The sequence below is a fragment of the Grus americana genome, chromosome 7 (genome assembly GCF_028858705.1).
Source record: "Grus americana isolate bGruAme1 chromosome 7, bGruAme1.mat, whole genome shotgun sequence".
NCBI lineage: Eukaryota > Metazoa > Chordata > Aves > Gruiformes > Gruidae > Grus > Grus americana.
Window position 1 is genome coordinate 6,908,317 of NC_072858.1, and position 20,033 is coordinate 6,928,349.

Genomic DNA, 20,033 nt, shown 5'->3' on the forward strand with positions numbered 1-20,033 from the left:
CCGAGAGCCTCCTGCTATTGTCTCAGGGTAATTTAGAAAACCCAGGTGCTAGCTTCAGCACTCAGAAAACTCTTATTCAATGACCAAAGGTGTTATTTTGAAATAACAGGAGACATCATGCAGATGCTACATACAAAACACCCTAAACAGGCTTTAAGAACAGCATTACTTATCGAAATGGGCTAGAGGGTACTTGTGGTGCTCCTGGTCCTCTTGGCCCTGCTCTGGTCTCGCCAGGACCACCACTGCCCTTCAGGAGCCCACTCAGGCAGTAGAAAGGGGAGAGAGGTTTTACTGTTAAACCTCTGGTGAAGATTTACATAGAAAGACTGAAATAAAGAGAAAATTCACCCTCACCAACTGATAAAGCACTAAAAAGCAATAAACTGTGATGTGCCAGTGGTAGGAATTAAAGGTGGCTGAAGAGGAAGAAAACATCTAAAAGGCAGGGAACAGCACTAGGGGAAGGAGACAGATCCTCTACAAAGACAGTGGCAGGCAAATTAGAGAAAGAACACAGAGGCGGATGTTAGAAAAATATAATGTTCCTGTGGGTGTATCACTTATCAGCCATTCTTGCACATAAAACACATTTTTTCAACATTTAGAAAAGAAAAAGAATGACTGATCCGTAATCAACAGAAATAAAGGCCTGGCCCAGATCCTAGGCTAGAATAACATTCTTGCAGAAGTGAATTTTGCTGAAATATCAGCATTAGACAGGACAGGGCTGCTGCAGGAAGAGGGCAAATCCAGAATAATTGGACCAGTCTGCCCACTAAGAGCTGCCCAGCTGGGGACCCCATTTAATAAGCCATTTAAATCCTATTTAACAAGCCATTTAACAACAATATGACCCCACAATGATCCCATGATCCTGGGGGAACAATTTTGCATATTTGATGCAGGCACCTTTTGCATATCCTGCTGCCAATGTTTCCCTCTACGTCCTCCTTCCTGGGGCTTGCCAAGGAAAAAAAATCCCATGGCATGGCCACAGATGCAGTGTAGAGTTTAAACAGGAATTTCCTTGACAGTCTCTCATCCTCCTCTCTCACTGGCACAAACTCACACTCCATAGAAGATATCTAACTTTGCAGTTCCTCAGTCTCTCTCAGCAGCCTACAGCCTCACAGGTCTATTCATTTTGATGGTCATCAGCTTATGTCAAACCAGGAAAGTCTCTTTCCTACCATCAATCTGCCCCCGAATCCACTGATTCTGAATGACAAACTGCGACCCAAAACACTCATGCCTCCATCATCGAAGCAGCACCCTGTCTACATCTTTAATTCCCATGTCAACTTTACCTCTACTACATGGTCTTCTACCTCCTCCTCCTGCCTCAGCCTCCTGTTTTCATCCCCAACCTGTGCCAGCCGATGCAAAGCCAGGAATGCGGGCAAAGCTACCACCCCCTTAAGTGGGTTGATTCTTCAAAGCAACTAGAACAACAAAGGGCAGCAATTTATCAGGAAAATATCAGCTGTCAAGAAAAGCAAATGCAAATCATTTCTCCGCTGACTGTTCTTTTCACGACTGCTGCGCAATTGTCTTGTTGATTCCCACAGCTGGATGCTGTAGCTTTCTCCTTGGCATATGTAATTGAAAGTGATGCTAGAACAACTTGAGTAAATTGAAATTGATTTCATCAACTGTGTATACATGTGTCAATGACACATGTGTCTTTTTTTTCCTCCCCTCCCATTGTCCACTAGCATGTTCTCCAGCCCAGCAGCTGTTGACATTTTGTTTATGGCACATTGTCCCACTGGGAAATGATGCTTCCAAGTATTCCATGAGAAGGTACACTATTTGTCAACATTTTCACTAAAAATTATCAAAACAATTCAGATTTGACTGGTCTGGGACACTGCAATTTGATAAGGTCAAAATGCATCATCTTAGGTTCATAATTTAGATTTCTACGTTTTTATAAAGTCATATAACTGAACACTAGCTGATAAAGGTGGGAAGCTAAATAGCTCAGTCTCATCAAAATATTTCACTGAAATACTAACCAGCATCAAAATGCGAGAGAGGAGAAACCTTTTCTAAAAAGAAATCGCACAATTTATGTCCATGGGAAATTTCACAGCTTTCAGTATTTGTGCTAATTGGAATCTCATTTGCTTCAATACCTCCCACAGGCTTTCCACATCCCAAACAGGTCACAGCAGCCTGCAGTCCACAGCATGGGATTACTAGCCAGGGACATTTGCAGAATGGATTGCTGAAGAAACTTCTCTCTTGTTGCCCTTACACATAGACACAAATCTTTATTGTTTCAAAGCAAAAGAAGAATGGATGGACTCTATCGGTGGTTCTGGGCTTTGCTGCAACCAACTTGCCTGGTGCAGCTTGCCCCCTCATCCTTCTTTTGCCCCTTCATCCATCTCCTCCTCCATCCTTCTCTTCCCCGTCTTAGAAGCCACAGTATGCGCTTGATTGTTTTGCTCTTTTCCAGTTCAGAAGTGTGCTGGGGGTCTTGCAACAGGGTTTGTGGTTGTGCTGTGTTTGTCTTAACCCACGCAAGGTGAAGAGTGGGCAGTGCTGCACAGCCACATGCTTGGCAAGCCATGCCTCAGGCTCAATGAGCGCCATGCGTTCAACTGCACTCTTCTTGCATCAGCTTTCGCTGCCAATTTCACCTTTCTACCTCCATTTTGCAAATTCTCTACATCTTCAGAGGACACTCCTTGACCCTCTAGAAGATATTTAAAGTTTCTCTAACAGCTTTGCAAAACTTTAAAGAATATTCCTTTAAAATAAATTTATAGGCACCTACCTCCTGCTCCATTAATCTTTAGTGCCTTTTCTTCACCGTGTTTTGTGAGTACGTGCACTGGTCTGGGCAAACGAAAGCTAAGCATCTCTGTAGCTGTGGGCTTCTCACATGGCAGTGTCAAGAGTCTAACTACCTAGGGGGTCCTTCAAGAAATTTGTCAGGTATGAAAATTTTTCTCACGACTGATGTTTTAACATGTAATAGTTGTATTTCAACCAACAAGTAAACAAAACACCAATTGTTTTGGTGCACCTGAGCAAACAATTGAAGTATAACCTAGATCAAAAATTTTTAATTACAGTATTAAAAAAGGCATTATCAACTAAATACAGCAACTGGAGAAATTACAGCTCATGAATATGCAAATTACCTGACAAAACCTTTCTGTAAATGCTTCAGTGATTTTCAGAGATAAACCTCGAAGAAGCTGCCTCTTTCATTTGCAGTTTTATTTGTTGATAAATATCCAGTGCTCTCTGCTGCATTTTTAGGAAATATTTTTAATGCAGTCGTCATTTAAAAGCACTTCTTGTAGATGAAATGCATTTAATGTACCCGAGGTTCTCCTCCTGCATTAAAGGGCATTTTGAAGCCTGAAGGACAAGAATTTTTATTTCCTTTTAACGTTCAACACAGTAAGTGAAGACAAGTCACCTTGGGCTGCAACGTCTGGCAGTCCATGATGTAGCAAAAGTCATAAAACCAAACACAAAATCAAACATCGAAATTTGATGGTCATCTAGGACAAAACTTGGGCAAGTAAAGACCTCAGGGAATTTTAAAAAGCTGCACTGATGTTGCCCCACTGACTACAGCAGGAGCTTCACCTTTCTGCTCAACTGAAGGAGTGGGAGAAACTGAAGACGAGGAATGCTCAAACACTTTGCTGAGGCACTTCAGCTTGTCCTGAAGATGAGCATCAGGCTGCTCTGAGCAAGGAGGCGTGCTTTGCGGATGTGAGATGACTGTGTATTGAAGTCAATGGGAACCCTTCAATTCCTTTGAAAGGAGACCAGTTCCTACCCGACCTGCTCGCCCAGAGTCCCAGCTCTGTGGTCAAGTGCCGTACGTCCTATTCTGCTACCTAAGAGGATGCAGATAATCTCCCCAAGATCAAATGTATGAGATGGCATGTCCTCTCTCTCTCACCCACGACTGTAATCATCTCTGTGACTGACAAAAGATTCATTAGAGAAGGAATTAGAAAAATGCGACCAATTCACATGTGTTCCAAAGAGAGCTTGCATTGCAATCACTTGTCCTCATCCAACAAGGTACTGAGCAGATCCCCACCCTCCCACAGCATGGAAACCTGGTGCTGCTGAAGGAGAACCACTTCTCGCCTCCCAGCCTGAGCCGCTTTCTTTTCAGCTGCAGGAGACTCGGTGGGGAAGTGAGAACAGCCGGCGTCTGACTCACGGCAACAGCCGCGGGAGCAAGCGTGGATCTGATCTTGATTTCACAACACACATATTTTCGATGGCCGTGTGTGCTCCCACAGCATCGGCAGAGCTCCCTCGCCTCCTGCGTGCTGCCTGCCCTTTTGACAGACTAGCCCTTAGGCCGGGCTTTGCTATGCAGGGAATATTTAATCCACCTGGAATGAAAGCACAAGCAGATTGCCTAGCTCTCACCTACCAGCAGACTACACTGGTTTTTCTTCTGGTCACAATAAGTAGGGAAACTTCAATGAGGGAAAAGGAGTTCTAGAAGAGTTCGTTTCCCTCAGCACAAAGACTTCCCCAGCATGGTCCCCAGGCCTCCGTGGAAGCCACTCAAGGGTCTTTTGTTTTCACGCTTCCTCCACTGCACCCCAAACAGCCGTCACATACATAATCCCAGCCTGAGACTCAAGACATGGAGTCACATCCAAGGGTCCTAAGGGCAGCCAAGGCCAGGCTGAAGGGCATGTGAGTTATTTAGGTGGGACGTGCGTGATACTAGACTGTGGACTTTTGTCGTCTCCAGGCTGTGAGCCTACAGCCCAAACCTTAATTTGAAAGGTGATGTCACGTGACTGATTATTTTGTTAGACTCAAAATCTTGTTTTATGAGTAAAGAGGAAGCACACCATATATATAAATGTATGTATATATATTCATATGTATACAAAAGATCAAGTATTTATTGTTAGAATAACTGAAATCTTAAGATCCTAATCAGTATTAGTCCAGATCTATTTTTTTATTTACAGAAAAAGAATGAATATTAGCATGGTGAGAACTGTTACACACACACACACTTAGTTTCTACCCTGTTTCCTGGTGCTATCCTCGCCCTTTCCCAGTCTCTCTCTGGGTCCCAAGGCATTTCATTCATTCATTCTAGCATTTGGGGGTGTGGGGGTGTTTCAGTGAATCCCCACCACCTAAAGTTCTCCCCCTAGCAGGAATATAATTTTTTTTTTCTTCCTCACACTAGGATCCCTTGGGGTCATTTTTATACATTTGCTAACATGCTTTTACACCTTTACTCTTTCTTCATTGAACTGTAGCTCCATGTTACATCTGGCATTTACTGTATACGATGGCTTCTGTGTGTGCCATTTCTTTGTAAGCCCGAAAACCAGTTTTGCCGGGCTCCAGGTCTGCCTTTCTTTAACTGCCCACGGGTGAGTTGTTAATGGTCTCCAGTGACACCCCTGTGCCCTGCCGTTTTCTCCTGCCCTGCCCATGCTCCTCCACACCACATCCTACGTCTCCACTGCCCAGGGCTCCCGTTACCATACCAGGCCTGTATTTCTCTACACTACGTCGTGTACAGTCATAAAACCACGGTGGCATCATATGAAGATAAACAAAAGTAAAACCAATTAGCCGTGGACATGTGGCCGATCAGAAAAATTGCTGTTACGACTAAAGCAAGTAGAAGAAAGCTGTGGGCAGGTCCAGAAAAGTTGAAAGAGAGGAAGCCTGACAAGCCTCTGAAAGGATCCCAGATAAATTATCCTGATTCCTGGAACCCTGTGTCTTCCTTAGGATTATTTCTATATGCAACTATAGTGCATATCGGAAGCTTCAAACATGTTTGTTCAAGCTGCCATTTTACAGCTTGACCACAGCCTCGCTCTTTACAAGAGGAAGCAAAGCTTCAGAAGGTGGCAATTACCTCTGTAGCCCCAAGACACATGTGGCTTTGGTAGTTTTGTGGAACCTCTCCATGATCTGGAAATGCCTGCAGCCTCTACTGGGGGGATGCAACTCCAGCCCCCGTTTGGGGCGTAGGGAGGGAGAGGAAGAAACTCTGGTCTAAAACAAGAATGGTAAGGAGTGCTTTGGGATTTGAAAAGAAGAGAGGACAACGTCTCACCTTGCCCTGCCATGGTTTCAAGCCATTGAATGACGAGAACACTAGAAAATTTTAAAAAAAGGAAAAAAATGTTTACAATGCATCTGTTCCTCCTCTATGCAAACAAAGCATGCACATGCACACATAACACACAGACATATGGATGCTTGAACAGATCCTATCCCTCTCCTCTACCTGTTATTTTTTTTTATTGTCCCAGACTGAAAACTATTTGGTCATAAACAGTTTATTCCTATGTTTTTCCACAGCAGCAGGACAGCAGGGCTCCAGTTTTGTTTAGGTCTTGGAGTGACAGTTATGATGAACACAGTACACAAAATAAAAACCTCCATAATTTAGTAACGAGACACTTATGTAAACACACATGTGAGATCCAGAGGAGACTCGGGCAGAGCCTGTGATACTCCTATCACCGGAAACTGGGAATATCCTGACTGTGTGCAGTTTCTCAAGAAAAAAATGTGTGTGTAATTGTCACGGTGCCCAGTAGACGTATTTGTTCATTTTCCATCCCTGAAGTAGGATGTACATTTCCCACCTCACAGAGATGGAAAAACCCCCCAGTGACTTTCTTTTCCTGCTCCGACTGCCAGGCGACTGTCAGATCAAGGGATTAAGATACATTTTCCTCAAGATCCAGCCAATCTCATCTGGCTTCACACACAGTTATTTGTAATTACTTTTCTTTTGCCTTAAAACCAACATAATTTTCCCCTAGAATTAGAGTCAGTTATACTTCTTAATGCAGAAAACAAATGTTTTTTAGCATAAAGTTCATTCTGCTCTTAAAAATAATTTTCAGTACTGAGGGGAGAGCAGACGACTTCCTATCAGAGCGATAACGTAACAAAAAAAGGACCGCAGTGCTGAGGCAAAGCTCCTGAGCAACACGTAAAACATCAGAGTCAATTTTTACATTCGATTTTAATATTTAGCATCTTAAGGCAGCACACGGTGTACATCTTGAGAGGTACGCTAAACTTAACAGGACTTATAGATGTGGCTGTACGTGGCGCTGGCACGAAGCAGAATACCCCGAGCACTCCCTGCCTCCCAGGGAAAAGAAATGACTTTTCAGCCGTCTTTCCAGTAAAGCCATCCCCGCCTGGCCCACGCACGTGACTTTTTATCAGTGCAATGAGTATGTGGCACCTGAAACCCAGAGATATTGATGGGTAATTTCATGAGTGCTTCTGCCAACAGACGCTTCTACGACGTATTTGATGGAAGGAGTGCTGGGCAATGCTGACCGTCTGCGACACCCCCTCAATTTACTGGGATGGAAAAGCGCTCAGGACCTCTCAGGATGTGTGCTCGCTGACAAAGAGCGAAATGCCCATTTCAGCTTGCTGGGAAGAAAAATAATAAAAGGCAAAAGCTACCTCTGAAATAGGGTAAGGTTCAGAGAATGGCTGTAGGACTGAGCAGTTAAAAGGCATAATTAGCAGATGAGTCTTTGGCATCCACCAGCTCTGACGCCCTCTGATTGGAGACAGTGTTGACGCTTACTCCTGACTCATTTCCTAATAGGGAAAAATAAATAACACCGGAATCCCCAAATACCTATTTTCAGCCGTCTGATTAAACTGAAGCTGTAGGAGAAGAAATGTCTCTTCTCTTGAAAGAGGACAACAAAGGAATGAAACGCTCAAATATCTAATAAGGATCAGTTCTTCAAAAAAAAAAAAAAAAAAAAAAAATTGAAAGCTGAATATCAAACAGGTCCAGCTGGCCCTGTCCCAAGCAGTGGGGAATGCTCCAGAATGGCCTGAAGATCTATTTCTGCAAGCAGAGGATTATTTTTTTTTTTTTACAGCTTTCCTAAAATTCTAAACCACTCCTGGATGGAGAGGACACTGTAAGTGTTACTGATGTTACTGTGCTTGTGGGGATGGAGGGGGGACGTGTCAACAGGGAGGGAAACGGGGGGTCCCTGCACGCTCAACCGCAAAGGCAGAGCAAATGCCTCAGCCTGGAGAAGGTGTCTTCAGGCTGGTGACTGCACTGTGGTTCCTCCACGGAGCAAGAGATGACATCACACCAACGGGGTAGCGCTGACGTGGGAAACGGCGGGTCTCTCCCTATATACTGACCTCAGTTTTGGGGGAGGGGGTGGAGGTGTTGGGAGGGGGCAGGGTGAGTTTCCTTATGTGCATAGACTTGGCAAATTGAGATTATTCAAGCAAAATTTGGCTTCTGATTTTGAATGCTGGATCTCAGCACGGACCTAAATAAAAGGCATCCAAGCCTTTAAATTCACCTATTGCTGCATACAACATTGCCTTCAGGTCTTTTAAAAAAGGCTCTACCACAAAGCAGGGAAATGGAAAACACTAAAACAAAAAAAATAATAATAAAAGCTTGCAGATGTTCTGAATTACTCATTACCAACACACATAACCCTCCCCACTCAATCTGTGGGCACCATAATTTTCGTCCTTCTCCCCCTTGGGTTATATAATGCTCCACGTATTTACTTTCATTGAAGTCTGGTAGCAATAGAATCAACCCTGGGCCAGACGACCTTTACGTAACGTGGGGCTGGTGGTGGCCAAGCCGCTTGCACCCAGCAGCTGCACCGCACGCAGAACCACACCGTATCCGGCGCCTCGCAGCCGCGCACTCGAGCACAAGGCTGCTGCGTGCTTGCACAAAGGCGTTGCCGCTAAACAACGCTTTTCTCTCCTCCACCCTCACATTCTCGTTTTCCAGCGGTAACACAGAAGAAAGCACAAACAAGCGTTTAATACTGTCAGTTCAGCCTCACTCTGCAGAACTTGAATGGCTTCCTCCCACTCTTGTTGTTTTTGGGTTTTTTAAATAATACTGAAACGTCCCCACCAGCCCGAGCTGGGAGGGTGAGCTCATGAAGCACTCACCCCATGCAGCAAGGGAAGCCGGGCGAGTAGCTCACAAGAAGGAGCCGGGCATTTTGTTTCCAGTCTGGAGAAAGAATAGGAGCCTGGATTGTGAGGCAGCGTGGTGTAAGGGAACTCTGACAGCAGAGAGCTGGGGACGGGGACAAACAACAAGGTGCACTTGGTTTTTAAAACGTACAAATGTATAAACGCACTCCTGTAGGCACAGCCTGAATCCCACCGGCAATGGCGGCCACAGAATAAACAGGACAACTAGGATTTGATATTGCACACAAGCAAATATTTCTAATGTTATAAAGCAGTATCAGAGAATAGCTGTACTGAGCTCAATCAGCACACACCACAAAGTACATATACACACCGTGCACTCACAGGGTACAGCACATCCTGCACCTAAAATACAGGCCATTCAGCTGAAAGAAGGTTTTCGAGGGGCTGCAGAAGAGAGAGAGGAGTTTAATGTGGCAGATGTTAGTTTGGGTCCCTGAATAGCTGTAAGTCTCAAGATACTCCTCGGATGCTGGCAGAGATCAGCTGGCGATCACAGGGATGGGAGCACGGCCTCATGCGAAGGCTCAGGACCGGTCCCTGGTAAAGCACCCCAGGACCATCGACGGAGAGCAGAGAGCAGCCGAAGCACTGCACGCTGGAAAGCTGAGCTGGCAGGAAGGGGACTTCTGCAAGCAAGGTGAGTCAACAGCTCAGGGCTTTAAAATGCCAAGCCCTCCATTACAGGGGTGGCAAAAATGAAGGATTTATTGCAGCTGGCATTTCTAGAGGAAAATAATTTACCTTAGCCTTTTAACGTTAAGCAATGCATACAGAGCTTGCTAAAAACACCACCCCAAATTGACATGAAATATCATGGTATTATCTTTAGGAAAAGATTAGCTGCCTGAGCCTTTGCTGTTTTGTTCAGACCATAAGGTCTGGATGATGCATTAGGAAGCACACTTTTGAAATATTTTTTTCCTCAGGCACGACATGTAAAGCTATCTGTAGAATGTATGCATATGGATGTCTGCCACCCTCACATTATCAACACAATGTACCAAACTCTTTTTTTCCCTTACTTATACCTTTTTTTTCCCCCCCCAGTGGTGATAACATCAAGGAACTGGAGTTCTTGGCCTCAGCATTAAAAGAAGCACTAACCACGATCTCTCCGAGCTGATCTGCCTTCCTCCTGACAGCCCTCTAAAGTTAATACAAATATGAATCTCAAGACACCAAAATAAAGAATATGGAGAGGATCCTAAGCCCAAAATTGAGCTATGGATCCCCTCCAGGCTCAGGAATGTTTTGTATTTCTTCCAGTTACCCAGGCCAGGTCTTCAGCTGCTGCAAACGAGCAGAAGCGGCGTTGCTGTGCCCCAGCTCCTGTTCCCCATCCTCTCCAAGGAAAAGGCACGGAGCCAGGGCCGGCCGCGGGTCAGGTCCAGCCCACAAGCCGCCAGCTGCGGCTCCGCGGTCTCTCCCGACCACGGAGCATTCGCAAGACTCTCCGGCGAGCTTCCTGCCATCCCAGCGGGGACGGCGGGGAGGCAGCGGGGCTGCCAGGGCGCCCACAGAGAGGAGCCCACCACGGGGCTGGGTGCTGTGCCAGCCCCACCACGGCTCCGAGTTGGTGCAGCAAAGGGGCAACGCTGAAACTCGAGGTACGCGGCCGCAGTGCGCGGCTTTGCGGGCAGACAGGCTGATGGGGAGGGACAAGGGGAGCTGTGAGCGGTGCTGCAGATCCAGGCAGGAGAAAGGAAAATGAACCCCATGTTTCTTTGCCTGTGCCAGCCTCGCACGCCCCTGAGACATGCGATCGCAAACCGCTTCCCCCTCGCGCAGATCCAGTCGCTGAGGTCCTCAAAGGACTTAAACATCAACTTCCCGGGGAGGTCCCCTTAATCGTTGTTTATAAAGGAGGTAAACAGAAAGGTTAAGATAAATGCCTGTGATCTGACTTTTCGGAAAGGCAGAGGTTAGTGGCTGCAGAGGAGTGCTGAAAACACTCGCACTCGTCTCAAAAATAAACAATCAGGAAAATTAGGCTGTCATCTGTCAAGTAACAAACTAGTATCAAAACAAAAATGTTCGACCCAAGGCCCTCAAGTCCTTCTCTAGCTATCTGGTAGCGTTTAACGCTTTCCCAAAACATGGTACGTACACTAGGGATTTCTCTATAAAATATAGAGTCTGGCATGCAGTGGACCTTGTGTATCAAAGATTCAATAGCACGCAAGTCTCCAAAGGGAAAGCATTAGATGTCAGACCAGTTTAAAATTAAAACCATATCACCAGTATTTTTTCCAAGAATGGCCTATAAAAGTATGCATCTGTCTATGCAGCACAAAAAAAAAAAAAAAAAAAAAGGCTTGAAGCCTATAAACATCAAGTCTACAACTGCCTTAATTCTTCCTCTCACTACAGAGGTGAAAACATAACCAGAAATCAAAGGGGAGAACATAGGCTTCCTCTGTATTAGAAGTCTGTGAAACTAATCCATATGAAAGGATCCGGGGGGAAAAAAATCTGTAGAGAAATCTTACTTGCATTTGCAAAGCCCTAAGAAGCGTTGCAAACAATCCAGATTAAAAAAATGAAACTCTTTCAAAGGAAAGTAAAGCTTCTAACTCTAAAGGAGTTTTAATCCTAGGCACGTTTGGTTTCATTTCATTCAGAGCTTGAGCCAAGCCACAAAATTTGGGTCTGACCATTTCCCAAAGTTCAGAGTGTTTTGAATCCAAAGATTTTTCTTTGGACCCAACACTAACGATGTTATTGTATGGGTCAAATATCTTATTATAAGGATAGTAAACAGCAAGAGAAAGCGCTCAGACTGGCCAGGGCTCCCTCTGCCAGTTAATCACAGAAAATGTTCACAACAGTGGAACGAAGGATGATGCCGTGGATACCAGAACTGGCCACAAATACTGTAGCACTTATGCAGCAGATCACTGCAGTAGTATCTCTACCCTAGGTTACGCAAATTCAAAGGCTGAAGCAAAAATGCCTATTAACTACTGTTACTGAGGTGTCCAAAAGAGCCTTCGAGCTACTGTTGTATTCAGACCTACTCGTGGCCCTGTAACTTTTGGCCACCTGCTTTCAGAAGTTTCCATTCAGATGTCTATGCAGATGAAGACATCTTCCATTCATCTCCCACCGCCTCACCAATACTGAGTGGAAGGGAGTGAAGATCAATGACAATTGAATTGCATTTGAATTAAACTGCATATAAACTCTAGGGTGAAGGGAATGACTGTCCAGTGTGGAACAGCCCTGTTTCCTTCAAGGACAGAAACAGGAGAAAGCTACGAGCAGGGACTGCTGTAAAAAGCATAAGAGAGGTACACAAAGCTGAAGAATGTATCACAGCAACAACCACACGCAGAACTAAACACCTTTTATTCTTCTGTAGAAGCATAAGGTTTCCTATGAAGATCTTAAAGCCCTTCTAAAACAACTTCTGATGCATCCATCCTGGTGGGAAACTGGGCTCATTGTCGTTTTATTGACAGAGAAACAGAGGCAAAGGTGACAAGATGCCTCACTACAGGCTCGGCAGGGCACTGATGGAGTTTGGGCATGAACCAGAACGGGACCTCTCCCCAGCCCCTTCACCACATACCACTAATATTTCCCTAGATGAGACCTAGCTATAATATAGGTAAACCACAAAAATGTCAGTTGCCTGAAAACTTATCAATAAGCCCAAACCATGACTTCTAAAGCCTAGTCACTTGGCTTTTAATTTCATTTTTATGCATTAGCAGGAGTGCAATTTTTTAATCTCGCTTTAACGTGTGAAGCTCCCCTTGCAATACGCTGATTCGGTGGAGGGTCTCTGCCTGCGCACAAATAAAGAGCTTGACCTGGCAAGTACAAATGAGCACTAGGCTTTGTCTGCAGGAACAAGTTGTTATGGTTCATTTTAAAACCCTGAAGAAGGCACAGGATGTCTAAGGAAAATGGGGCATCAATTTCCTTGACAGAGATGTCCTGCCTGGCTGCTTTGCTCTTCTTGTATTTTTGATACACAGTTTGGTGCCTTCTTTCTGTGATAGTGGGACCTCTGCCAGGTGTTGCTACAGACATTCATAGTGAATGGCTTCAAGTGTGAAATCAACCCAGTTTTCTCTTTTTACAGAGTAGGGAACTCTCTTTGTGATCCAAATAAACCTTGAAGAAGGCTTCAAGCCAACTTCGTCACTGTTTGTTCTTACGTAACTAGACTAGGAACACTCAGTACTCAGAAGTAACAACAATTCTCCTATATACCTAAAAAACTACATTTACTTTGAACTTATCAGTAGCAAAAGCCTGTCATCTTTGGACATCATCCACTAGAATTGCCCGAGACAGCTTATCTATTATTTTTGGGTGCCAACAAAAATGGACTTGATATTGTCCGCATTTATCAGAACGGATTTGTTCGCCAAGATGCAGATAATAAAAAACAATTCCTTGCTTAGTAGGTCCAAATATTTTTCTGCTGAACTACAGTGACTTTTTATATTATATCCACAGAAGAAATCCACGGCTTTAGGAATACAAAGCAATAATCCTCTGCATTCGTTCTTCAGGGCACAGATGAGCACAGCCAAAACCTGTCCACAGGGATCAGCTTCCACCTTTGCTTACGGTTAGAGCAAACAATGCAGAAGCCACAGTCGCCTCTTGTCTCCGCACCGATGGCACCACATCCTAAACAGCTGCGTTACCCTCAGCACCAGAATCGCACCCAGTTTGCAGAAGGAGTACCTGAAGATTTCAAGCTCGAGCACTACGGGACTGAGGTGCTCCAGGAGGAGCTCCAGCGCGATGGATCCTGCCAGCATCAGCCCCAGCCCAGACAGTGCTGCCACCGAGGGACTCCCACAGCCAAGTCCCCTCCCGTGCTCGCCAGGGTCATCCTGACCACTACAGACTTAGCTTAAATCCTGGCTAGCATCCACTGTTAAAAAATATAGGAGAAAAAAATAATTTGCTGCCCACGTTGTGGAGTTATCACTGGGGAGTTATCTCCCCAGGGAAGGAGGGGAGCAGAGGAGGCAGGTCTCCCTGCTCTGACAGCAGAACTCCTCCGCACCCAGACGAAGGGAGCCGGGCAGAAACGGGCTCAGGCAGCTGAGGGGAGGCTTCACCCCACCTGATTTAAGCATCTGACTTTGGGGTCATTGGAAACACACCCAGTGAACAAGCTGTATTTCCCGTCCGGGAGATCCTGGTCCCGGAGTCCCCAGCAGTGTGGGGTGGGCGCCTGCAAACGGGTGCTTCAAAGGACCTCACTGGATGCAGACTGAATGCCTTGCAGCAAAACAGCCCTGATTTCAGACAACAGAGAGCAGCTGTTTGCCAGGTACTGCAATTGCCCTTAAATTGATGGTTTGTTTTTTTCCTCAGTGGCTTACAAAAATCTGATGAGCGTCTGTAAGCAGCTGCCGTCCCGAGGCAGCAAAGGCACTGCGGGGCGACCCTCAAGCACAGGCTGCTTCTGGGCAAGCTGCGAAGCCAGGCTCTCCTCCTGAAGCTGTTAACAAATTTATAACTGCTCCAGACCAGGCACAGAGGGAGAACTGTAACACGTACTCACCGCCGGGTTACGCACACACAGCCGAAACTGCTGGGTGACAGTCAAGCACAAGTCCCAGAATGTTTAACCTGCATAAAGGGCTTTAAGTTTAAAATGAAATGAAATAAAAACAGCATTTAACTGCACATACAGCTTGCTACCACCTCTGGTGGCCAAGCCAAAAGTATTAGGTAGAGTTAACTTTGGCTGACACCGCAGCATTTACTGTTTAATTTCCTGATACTTAAAAAATAATTTTTTAAAAATATCTGTATCTTGAATATATCTGTGTTACTGGGAACAGCTCCTTATTTCTTTAACAACAGCTGTGTTTTTGAATTCACATTTCACAGATTTTTCTCCTTCTAAACTCAACTCCATACAGCAGCACCCACAGCATCTTGGCAAAAACCTCCCTCCCTTGGACAAATATGTCACTAGACATTTCTGGCAGGCTGTCCTCTCACAGATAACTAGCATGCCGAGCTAAGAATAGGATTAACTGCTTCTCTGGCTACTTTGTCCAGGTGCCTGCAGAAGGTCACTTGGTGTGGCCGTTCCGCTTCTCAGAGGGAGAACACAGGACTGGGCTGTATCTCTACCAAATTATTAGGAAGCATGTGGAAGCTTGGGTGAAACACGTCAAAAATCAGTGCTAAGCATCAGACTTCAGCTGTCCAGTGATTCCTGGCTAATGTGGAGAAAAAAAAAAAACAAACAACCCCTTCCCAAATATTTTATTATGGGACAGTCAAAGCATCACACCTTCCTCCGTCAGCTGGCTCTAGTTATTGTCACAAAAAGCCTATCCAGATTATAGAGATCAGTAGTACGGCCCAAGATATGACTTCTTTTTAGGCACAATTACCTCCAATTCTTTTGCACCTAATACAATATACAAACACCCCGAATTATATATATCTAATTAAAAAGTAAAACACTTCAGAAAACAAGTTAAGCCTTCACTGGAGAGCCAGATGTAGTGCAGGTGTGCTCAAAAGATTCCTGAGTAGTATTTATCATAAAACATTTACAAGAGGTCCTAAAGCTTCGTGGTCTTTTGTAGCATTCTGCAAAACATCACTTTTCCTTTTTAATTGTGAATTTGTCAAGTGGCAGGAGATAAAAGGTCATACTCCTTGAAGAGACACCTGTGGGGAAATAAGGAGAGAGGGGTTTTGTACAGGAATCAACAATACAAAAGGCACAGAGCAAAGAAGAAGGTTGTGTACGTGTCAGGCTGTACCGTGAGGCAACTGAGAGGCGATGGCACTGGGAGCAGAGCTCGTGGACCTTGAGATAAAGAAGTAAGAACCGGAGTTTACCGCAGTAAGGCCAGCTGAGAGCCCCAAGAAAGGCTGCAGCAAAGGAAGAGGAATCACAGCTGGGAAAAGCCTACTGGTGTCTCCCCCAGGAATTTCAGAGAATTAGTCCCTTTGCACTAATGGCTGAAACCACTTGAAATTCCCAGTACATAGCTGACTGCGTATTTCTGTGTATGTGCGTACACATAACACACATGTCATACAGAGACCGTATGCAAATACAGCTAGTCGGTGATTAGCCATTTTGATTCCTTTCTGTAACTTCGCTTCCTCCGACTACGTCTAAAGAGATCTGCAGCCTCTTTGCCAACACGCAGTGGCGAAACTGGAAGAAAATAACTACATGCAAAAATATCCACTGTGTCAAGTGGAGGCTTCCTCTCTCTGTGTGCGTGCGAGCACATGATTCCCCTCCCATTGTGTCCCGGGGACATCGAACGTCCCCCAGAACAGCCGACTGGCCGCTCTCTGATTAGCCTCCAGCCACCTTATCAGCTAGCCAAGCACGCACCATTAAGATCTCAACACCAGCCTATGTCCTCATCTTATCCCCAACCCCACATTTCCCTGATGCTTTTCTCTTACGTGACTGCGTGCCTGCGCTTTAGGTCCAAAGCTTTGGTAGGGACGCGAGCCCACTGAAGGCAGAAAACAAAGCGAGAGCTCCCTGCAGCTTGGCCCTGCTCCCGGCGAGATAAGGCTCCCGGAGCCGTGCGGGGACTGACGCACCCAGGATTGCCCCCACGCTACGACTCGCCGCTGCAGCCAGCGAGGCTTTCCTTGCCGCTGCGGGGCTGCGCACCGGGGCTGCTCATGACTTCACGATAAATGTGTGGCAACAGCTGTTTCCACGTACACAAAGGAACCGAGGGCTATGATAAGAGACCGAAATTCTCCACGCCAAAAGGGAGAGGCAGACAGAAAAGTTTGAGGGGGCACCACTTCGGATGGCCAAACACACACAGTTAAACAACTGTTGCCAGCAGGTAGGAGGAAGGGATAGAAAAGTGACCTTTCCCATTAAGAATTACATATTTGTTTTGTTTCCCTACAAGTTATTTTTTCTGGCATCGTGACATATAAAACATTTTGAACTTTCTAAGGAAACTGTTATTAAAGCACTGAACATTACTGTGAGGGCGCGTTTGAAAAACAGAACAATTAGGCATTTCAAAGTTTATCTAACTTAGTCACCGGTACCTTTCAGATTTGTCACCGCTAAATGCGTACAGTTTGGGGGACAGTTTAATGATTCCTGTATACTACAGCCCTGCCTATAGGAAGAAAAGACCTCTTGAGAATTTATCATTGTCTATAAGCTACCCCCCACCTCCCTGCTGCAGTCTACTAGTGCACATCCTGGAAAAGGAAGGCTTTCCGAAACAAGGGCGTTTTGTTTAAGCCTCAGGAGCCCAAACCTCCAGGGACTGACCGAGAGCGGCTCTGCGGAGCTGGGGGTCTGGCAGCCCCAGGTACGCACACAGAGCCACAATGCTGGCAAAGCGACAACAGAAACCGAGTCTCACGGGGAATGACGCGATGTTATGGTCTTTCATTATAATTCACCATTTCAGCTCAACTTCTACCAAGTTCCCCAGAAAAATTTTGCAGAGCCACTGCCAATGTTTAAGGCTCTCCAAAAATTCAGCCAGACAGAAGAGGAAATTCCACGCAGCGTACAGAAAGTCTGAAGGAGGGGGTTCTGCTAGATAACGGGAAAGATGTGGCTGAGCTTGGGCTAGCACTTCCCTAACCACTTGCGAGAACTTCTCAAAGGTGTTCAAATAGGAGGTTTCCTATTGATGCCAAGGGACTGCCTGAACAGAAAGGTAATTGTTAAAAAAGCACAGAAGAATTAGAAAGAAAACTAAATGAGAAAGCTATTTTCTTCTGAGTTGCTCTGTGAGAACAGTAATGGGGAATTCATTTAGCTTGTTCTTACTGGGAGGGTATTGAAGGGTAGGATTCTGCCACATTTCATGCAGTCTATGTAAACCAATTCATCCTGTCTTATCTGAAGCCAAATCACCTTTCCCCCTTTTAAAATAAAATGCAGAAAGTCTATGTGAATTTTATTCAAGGTCTTGAAGAGCACAGGGCACCACGGTGAAGATCCTGCTATGCCTGGAACGGGAGGCATCTCTGACCAGAAACGTTACGGAGGCATAGAGATAAATGCCACGACTTCATTGCAGTGCTCATTAGTTTCTTGAAACAATAAACTTGAGAGTAACCGTGGGGGAAGAAAGGACAGAGGACGTGATGGCATTTTTCACAGAGAAGCAGGAGAGAACAAAATAGACATGACTGCCAATGGCCGAGACCTGGTGTACGGCCAGGTCTGCGAGTGGGTGCCTATTTTAGCTTGAGAGAGAGAGAGAAAGAGGTGCAGGTGCCGTGGAGGAGGGCGCGGGCGATAGCACAGTGCCGAAAGGCACTGCTCGGAGCCTGCCAAGCCTCCCCTGCAACGCTGGTTTTAGGAACTGAGGCGAGAAGTTAAAACGGGAGGGAGATAACAGCAAAAGAAGCTGGGACCTAGCTTTGAGCTTAGGGGTGGAAAGTCATGATTTCAGGGGTGGAAGCTCCATGGCTGCCAGGAGGAAGAGGAGCTTTGATTCCAGAACAAGGGGTGGTTGCTGGGAGCAGAGCACACCGGAGATGCTACCTGAAATCCATGGGAGGAGAAGGAGGTTAGGCACGTGGAGGGGATGCAGCCGCCCGTTCAAGCATCTCTGCGAAGAAAGGTTTCTCCTGGAGTTTTTTGGGTGGAAAAAGTAATTTCGCTCCCAGGGTACAGTGCTTTCAGAAAGAAGATGAAATTCACTTCATATTTGACAGCCAGCTGACTCACAGCACTTCTTCACCCCGGCAGCCGGGCCGTGTTGCCCCTCACGAGGCAGCAGAGCTCAGCCAGCTGCACCTCCATCCCACCGAAGGGCTGGTCGGAGGCTCCCATCAAGGGGTGGCCAATGCACATCTTCAGCCAGCCCAGTGGTGGTCCAGCCCCACGAGGAACCAGGGTTAACAGTGCCGGCTCCTTTAACCGCCATTCGCAGGCATAAGAATGAAGTACCCTCTGACACGACCCAGAGGCGACCAATTCATCTCAGAACGATGATTTCAGGGTTTCCCTAACATCGGGCAAGTGCCATACCAGATGCCTCCAACTGAGGCTTGAGAAGCCTCAGGGTAGGGTTTTAACAACCCTAGCCACCTAGAAACAGGAACTTCAACACAAACCTAGATTTTTGCAGCAAATAACGTGGCTACAGAAATCCACAAACAGGATCCCATCTCCTGACACGTTTAAACAAACACATAAACCAAAAAAATCCCAGGCAAACCCACGGAGACATCACACTGTGTATGGAACCACAGAGGGCTTTGGAGCCCAAATAACTAGGATTTCCAAAAAATTCTATTGCTTTCATTCCCATTCAATGCTAAAAGTCTTTTCCACATAGGAAAAGGATCTATTTATATTTCATTACTGCCGGTTTTGTATATACCAATAGACTGTGTGTATATAGGAGAGAGGGGAGTACGCTATGCAGCTGTGAGCTTTCTTGGCTAATTACTTGTTTTCTCTTTCTGAGCAAAATAAATACAACAACAAAATTCAACAGGGCATAACAGCACATCTATTAAGGCTGTACATTTTCCATCAGGCTCCACTGGTATTTGTCTTAGGCACGCTTAGGCTAAGAAACCAAGTCTATGGTATCACTGATAAACAGGAGGTGCAATGACCTGCACAAATACATATACTAAACCAAATAAAATAATACCCAGACTTGACATGGAGTAACGTAAGGTAGTGATGCCAGAATGCCAGTAAAACAGATGTTAAAGTATTTTAAAAAGGATCCCCTCTTCCACATCAGCAGCATCAAAAATTTTTTTCCTAAGTCTGGAAGCCTGTTACATCCCCTCAACTTGAAAGATTTTATAGAAAGCCATAGCCTGAGCTGCATTACTTACTTTTTAAAAAAAAAAAAAAAAAAAAGAAACAACAAAAAAAACCCCCAACAAAACAACACAAAACCCACAGTTTATTTCAACTTCAGTTTTGGTAATGAGAAATGTTCCATGTTCTGAGAATGCTTTTGGAGTTCAAAACACCTAAAACACATTAAAACTGTGATTTTAAAACAAAACCATTGCAG

General features: G+C 45.4%; 1 protein-coding gene and 1 long non-coding RNA gene across 5 annotated transcripts in view; one reads left to right on the plus strand and one right to left on the minus strand.

Moving 5' to 3' along the window:
• GRK5 (G protein-coupled receptor kinase 5) overlaps positions 1-20,033 on the minus strand; it is a 170,922-nt gene that overhangs the window by 129,126 nt on the left and 21,763 nt on the right. The window lies entirely within an intron of this gene.
• On the plus strand, positions 8,962-15,416 carry LOC129208548 (uncharacterized). Of its 2 annotated transcripts, none has more exons than XR_008577850.1 (3): positions 8,962-9,664; positions 10,075-10,634; positions 13,498-15,416. It is a non-coding gene; the product is annotated as an uncharacterized LOC129208548 (long non-coding RNA). The 2 variants fall into 2 exon arrangements; XR_008577851.1 differs by having other exon boundaries at positions 8,963-9,664; positions 13,554-15,416.